Genomic DNA, 7,341 nt, shown 5'->3' with positions numbered 1-7,341 from the left:
ACCTCGCAACTGCTCTTTGAATGTGACCCGTAGCAGAAGGTATTTTTTTTAACAAAGACAATCACCCCCAGCAAAAATTAGTAATACGTGTGTGTGTGTGTGTGGGTGACATACGAGAAGTCAAACGGTGGCAAACAAAATGCAAAACCCGAAGGGCCAATAATTCTCTTTTATCAAAAGCTGGACACGCGAGGTATCGATATGTCCGAATTTAGCGACTTGTCAACGGCGACGTTGCCAACTCATGCACCAACTATCCAGGTGGTTCACACAATGTAGAGTGTGATATTATTTTGAGTGGCACTCGGCAACGTCGCCCTGACCAAACACAATTCCATCTAATTAATTTTACAACGACCCCCTGGTATTGGTCGCCATATTTATAGATGTCCGTTAGATTATCTTACACGAAATCTCCAAATGGTAAAAATTGGAGTCCGCGACCGCAACTGACGGGAATTAACACCGACCAGATATCGGAGGGAGATAACGAAGCCTACTTTATATTCTGATATATGTATAGCCTTATTTCGATCACGTAGAGGGGTTTCTTTTGTTTCCTTTGTTAGATTTCAGTAATTAAACGCAAAAAAATGCACGATACCAACCAAAAAATATCAGCTTACTTCTTAAGAAATGATAACATACTTACAAGAACTTTTAAGAAGCTTTTAGAATGAGTGAAATGAAATTTATAAGTCTCTTCATAATATTTTTCTGAAATAATTATTAAGCATTTTGAAGTATAGAAATAGAATAGGTCATAATTTGCTCTTTGTAATTAATCATCTAACAAACCAAAAACTAACAGAGCACAAAAAATTGAATGACACAAATTTTAACTAATATTTTAGTAACAATTTAAATCACTTGTACAGTAGAAGGCAATAAATCGGCCGATGTACGTCATTGACGTTTAACGTGCCACGTTGCCAGATTTTTTCATTAAAACCCGAACATTATATAAATTTCGTTTTTATTTACTTCTTATACATATAGAAGTTGACGCAGTTTTTTAACAGAGAATTTTGAATAACAATATAAGTGAATATTGAGGTTTATTTCCTAATCTTTTTGAAAATTACTAAAACTATCTTGTGCCTCTAAAAGCAAAATCAAAAAAATTATTTCAATTTTATATTTTAATAAAAAGTTATTACCTTAGAACTAACAATTATTTTATTTTATTTGATTACTTATAACTAGTTCTCATTTTTAAAGCGAACCATTTTCATTTGTCTATCATTTTCGTAAAAAACAAATTTCTGTTATTTCAAAAACAAAGATGGCGTGAGGTGATCAATTGTTTTTGCAATAACCTCCTTTAGCTTCTTAACGGTTTTACCAATTTTAACAAATTCTTTTGAAAAGAGCATTTCTTGGGCAATAAGTATCAACCAAAATATAGTTAATTTAGTTAAATCTTTCTGCGCCAGGGGGCTACTTTTGACACTATGACTCAAATTCCAAAAAACAAATGGAATGATATGACTTTTTTTATGAAAAAGTAGCCAAATAACATCCAAATAGGCCAGTGAAAACCGTTTTTCAAATTCTCGTTCCTAACCTCAAATATATTGAGAAAATGAGATTATGAGATATGGTCGAGGAACAGTCTTATTGGGTCACGCGGTACAATATAGTAATACAACAATGTTAAAACAAGCAGATCTAATATCTAATTATATTATTAATCAGTTTTTTCTTTCTGTCTCAGATAGACGACAATTCAGGACCAACTAGCCAAGAAGAGGACCACAATTTCCCTCAGGCGTTCCCCCCGGGTGGCAAGAATTTTATTGTCAAAATCTGGGTAGAACCTTTCCGCAGGGCTCTGGCTGCACTCCTGGCACTTTGCACCGCTTTGCCTACGCAAAAGAGGAAAAACCATCCCCCAATCGCAAGACCCTAACTCGCCAAAATTTTAGGATGTAAAAACAGACGGACGAAAGCCGGCTGTTTGGACATCCTATAGTTTGCCAGGACCACCAGAGATGGACGAGCTGACGAAGAAAGAAGAAAGTCAGTCCCCGTCAGCGGGGGCATCCTTCCCAGGGCAGAGGATGCCGATGCAGCTCTGGAAACTTCCCGAAAGGGAAAATTTCTGGACTTGTAGCGACTTCCTCTTCCAGACCTATCCTTTTGGTCTACAGCGATGGGAGGGTAATAAGCAGTAGTCTTGACCCATCTATCTGAGGGCGAGTTCCCAGCCAAAGAATATTGGCGCAGTTTGAGAACCATTGTTAAGTTTGTAAGCCGTGAGAATATCATGGCTTTTCATATCATCTTCTTCCTGATGGTCTTCTGCCATAAACTTTCCTTTGCAGAACGGACTTTAAAAAGCGATATTTGATGTCTTTTGTTCCTCATAATATGTCCGCGGTTCTCAAGCTTTCTTGTCTTGATGGTATTCATTACTTAAAAGTTCTTCATACTCTCCATCACTGTTGGTCACTCTATTCACCCATGATATTCTCATCATACTCCCGTAAAGCCACATTTCGAAGGCTTCGAGTTTTCTTTCTCGGCCTTTGCGTTCTCTATTCTACACCTGATCTCCTGTGAGTGGTCCAATTATCATTCATCATTAAATGTCATTAATGTTGTGAGTTATCAAAATGCATGAGTATTTTTATGTTAAATATAAAAAACAAAATGTCTATACAATTGTTCACATGTGATTGTTTGTACTTGTCTCTAATTTACACCTGTCTTATAAACTACTGCCAACAAAAGCCACAACTCTCTATTAACTTCCACATATAAACAGATAACTAGCTTAAGACGAAACTTTCGTTCTCCACCAATCGCCTTAACTCAAGAACTTACCATCCCAAAAACAAAAGCGGACTTCAGAAGTCTACTAAAACTGAAAACTTGCCAGCATATTCGGGACATCGTTCCGACTAAAAGGCCCTAATAAACCCACCCCTAAATCCTAATATCGAACATCGGAACACAGCGGCGAAGATGGTATAAAATATCAAAAGACATAAACTTTCTGCTGCTCTCTCTTAGCATAAAGGGGTGGAATCATTACCTTCTGCATTTGGAACACGATTCTTCAACCTAAAATTTTTAGCAGCTGTATTAACTACTTAAATCGTGTCTAAACCCAACATTTAATATATTGTTTTCGGTTAACTTCCTTAAGAAATTTTAACATAAATTATGCAAGGAATAGGACTGGTAAAACTTAAAGATTACTGAATTAGTTTAAGAATAAGGGCCCCAATTGCTCGTTCGAGTTACACCCCTTTTGGATCACAAATCAACCGATTTTTTCGATTTTCGATCCACCCCAATGCTTAACTGTTTTCGGCATTTTAGGTTTTAGAGACGGGCGTATTTTAATTGTTTTAGAGCGGCGAAGTTTTACGACTGCTGAAAGATGGTTTTTCCTTGTCTTAGCATCAATTTGCAATAGAGAGAAGCTTTATTGATTTTCGTTTTCTCTTTGTTGAAACCGCAAAAAGGCTTAAAACTCTTTGTGAAAAAATCGGATTAACAAGGAAATAATTAACCAAACAGTCTATAGAAGTTTTAAAACCTACAGAGGGTTAAAACAAACAAAAAAACTTTTTTATCGTCTTTTAAATCTAAATTTTTACTTGCTTTTATCAGTGAGATTTACAATCAAATGACAAAGTTTCAAAAATAATATATGCCAATTTGACAATTATTTATTTAATCAATCTGCAGTTTTTGCTTGGGCAGTCACGTGTTTGTTTTGTCTTTCATTAAAGAGTAATCACGTGATTCTGACGAACAGCAGCAAACATTTTGATTTATGTTGCAGAGAGGGAAATGCATAGAACTATTTTACAGATACCAGAATCATCGAAATATGTACCTTGTAAACCTTCCAAACCGTATTCTACTTGAATGTAAGGCAGTTACTCGCGGAGTTTTTATCTTCGTGAGTAATAGCTGTCATTACATATTTGACTAATTATACTAGTATCTGTTTGTTGATTTAGTTGATCTGTTTCATTTGGCTAGAGCAGTTTATATTCCTAATAGTAAATGAGTTAAGATTTTAATTTTTCCATATGTAACATGCAAAAGCGTATGTTGATTAAAAACACGTTACAAAATTTTGGATTTTTTTTATTTCTACACCATGGATATTGTAATAAATACAAGAATTCAATAACGTTGAATTCAAAGAGGATTGCAATAATTTTTGTGTAAAGTTAATTTAATGCGTTCGTCACTCCATGATTCAGGATGCACACATGTACCGGTTACGAGTTAGTAAAGCGTGTGTGAGAAGGGCAGGCCGAATAAATTTCCGTTCTATCGGAAAATAGCCGGACAACAGGAATTTCGTCCTGTCGCAGGACATCGCAGGCCGAAGCCGATTTAGTGCCGGTGTTTATTTATCGCGGTCGGTGTTAATGATCAGCCCTGGCCGCACCAGGATTCGATTCCGACAGGATAATGGCACCAGAGGGTCGTCCTGACCACTACCCGCCTAAAACGGTAATTTATTCCTTCAGGACCTATCGGCGCTAAAAAAAAACCTTTCATCTGCACTCACCTGTTTTCACCACTACACCGTCCTCTCATTCATACGCTTTTGTATCCTTGACCCCTTGAAAGCCACAACAAAAGAAAGTCACCTTTAAAACAAAACTTTTACGCCCTTATACGAGAAGGGAGCCCCACATTAGGTAAAACCACTTATTCTTAACTTGCGGCCGTTCCGGCTTTTCCTGCCGCGGCGTCAACGAGGCCGTCTTTGTCGCACGCCCCAGGTCAGAGGAAGACGGCACCAGGTCGTGTCGAGGGAGATTCCGGGGTAGTTGTCGGCAATTGTTTTGGCCACAAACGGGCTGTTGGAAAGTGGCAAGTACTGATTGTTGGAAAGGAGTTGTCGGCTGAAAATTTGAGAAGTTTCGTTTTATTGTTAAGCAGGAGCGGGCGAAAGGGAGACCGAATGAACTTTCCGCCTTAGTGCTCCAATTTCCACGATTTTAACCGACGAATTGGACTTGGATGATGATTGAAACAAATGATGTAACAGTCATCAGTCACGTGACATTCAGACACTAGGGTGATTTTCCAAAATTTTCAAGTCGAGTTGAGATTCCAGTCAGCATTCACTCTTACAAATTGCTCCATGAAAAACTAGTATATTTTAACTAACACAGAGTCACGTGACAGTAATAGATACTTTTTGAAATGATTGTAAGATTGCCCGAAACGACTTCAATCCTTTCGATTTCAACATGAAAAATCATAAATTAAACCAGAATCATTTGAAATTCAAGTTTTAGCACAATTCAGTCAGGTGATTATAACAATCCTGAATTTGATTTTGCGAAATGTAAACTCTAACTAACCTTGTTAAAAACGATCGCATCAAATGGACTTTTCAAATCAGAACTTGTGAAAATGACAACTGTAACTTTGTGGGTGTAGCTTAACTGGAATGAAAATTTAGTCACGTGGTGATCGTTGCAATGAGAATCGATTTTTGAGAAAAACTGGAAAAATAAGGAAAACTGGCAACTAGCAACTAAAAACCGCTGGAGTACCAAAATGTCAAACTAAAGTTTTAAAATATTTAGAATTTTTTACATTTTGACATTTTTGCAATGTGGCCACTTCGGATTTCATTCTGCTTTACTGGATGCATATTATAAAATACTGACATTGTTGTCAAATTGCCCATACTAGACAAAAAACTAATTATAAATTTACCAAATTTGTTGTGTCGACCAAAAGTAAGTAATGAATTTGGCAATGCAAGTTTACGATTGTAACTAATTTCTTATAAATTCTGAAAGTATAAACCATTTTTAGTAAATCTAATTTATTTTCACTGCTCAATGACACTAATTATTTATTGCTAATTTAAATAAATTACAAGTTATAGAACGCAATTAATAAATCTACTATCTAAATTTACCATATTTGTATATAAATCAAAAACATTTTGAATGATGATATAAATAATACAAGCATCACAAACAGACCGCTTCTAGATGTAGGTTAGTGATGTTTAAGCAGATTAAACATGTCATTTCCCTTTCGATTCTTTTTAAGGCCATCCAAGAAAGGTGCAGACAGTTTTTTAAGAAACTATTAGGGCTCAGGTAAAAATCAATACAATAGGGAGCATTTAAATAAAAAATAACACCTGAAAGGTTTAGAAATATCTCATCTGCGGTAGAGTACACACACAATGGGGTTAAAAACCAAAACCGGTAGCACTTTTGTCCTTTTTTTTTAAAGTTGGTAATGATATTAGAGTAAATTAATCAAATGTTTGTGCAGTTTAGGTGTGTAAAAATTTTAAAAAAATGATGTCAATGTCAAAAATAACCAATAAAGTGAATGAAATAATCTGAGCAGTTTATCTTGTCAGGCTCACAAATATCTACCAACATCATTTTTCTACATGCAATAATAAATTGGCTAGATGAACAAATCGACAAAATTAGGTTTTTGCTAAATATATAATGACCTAAACACTTTTTCAAAAAAAAAACGGTTGTAAATTAGTCTTCTCAAACTGCAAATCTTTCTCGATTAAACTGACTTCGTAGCTTTGCTAGTTTCCGAGATCTCTTCACTAAACATCCAAAAAATCTTAATTGAACTCTTGTGATCACCACAACTCGGTTTATCACACCATTAATGTATTGTGGTATTATCTATAATCAACACAAAAAAGAGTAATTTGATGACTCTAACTTTGAGATACGTTAAACCAGGTTTTACTATACTAGTGCGATATTTTACTGTGTCTTGCGATGTTTTTCCACACTAGTGCGTTGAAACAATGCGAAATGGGGTATAATCGCGTTGTATTAAATGTCTAATCCTAAATATGAAATAGGAACAACTTTAGAAACCAAAATTAGAACCAATTATAAATATTTGGCAACATTGGTTCTGATCAATCTGTTACAACAGAGACAATAAGAAAAAAGACAAAAACTGACATGGTTCTATTGACATTGACATTCAAAAAAGAAGAACCTACTCAACATAACCAAAATTTTTTTCCAACATATTACAATATGATTTTGTATTATTTTGCTTACAACCCTAAAAGTTACGTTAATGTAGAAATAAGGGACGTAAGTAAAAAAAAAATAAATAACATAACATTTAATAAAGAAAGTGTTTTTTTTCTGGATGTTTAAAATGTAACAACCAAATATATAAAACGTGATATAGAATCGTCTTTCTTGAAACGGTATTAGGTAAATGCAACATTGCCAAATGGTGAAACAATACATGTGACCTCATACCATTTTTAAATCTTTAATTTCTCAGTTGCTATTACTTACTTTGAATGAAAACTACTGTGGTATAATCGTTCAT

General features: G+C 35.1%; 1 long non-coding RNA gene across 1 annotated transcript; it reads right to left on the bottom strand.

The window, feature by feature from the left end:
- Positions 1 to 4,096: 4,096 nt before the first annotated feature.
- LOC145726916 (uncharacterized) lies at positions 4,097 to 5,037 on the bottom strand. Its single transcript, XR_014177741.1, has 2 exons — positions 4,544 to 5,037; positions 4,097 to 4,477 (listed from the first exon to the last, which is right to left on the bottom strand). It is a non-coding gene; the product is annotated as an uncharacterized LOC145726916 (long non-coding RNA).
- Positions 5,038 to 7,341: the final 2,304 nt, after the last annotated feature.

Source organism: Ips typographus, linkage group LG3 (genome assembly GCF_016097725.1).
Source record: "Ips typographus isolate SLU linkage group LG3, UJ_Ityp_2.0, whole genome shotgun sequence".
NCBI lineage: Eukaryota > Metazoa > Arthropoda > Insecta > Coleoptera > Curculionidae > Ips > Ips typographus.
Note: the sequence above shows the minus strand (reverse complement) of the source record. Positions and strands in the feature narration are given on the sequence as shown.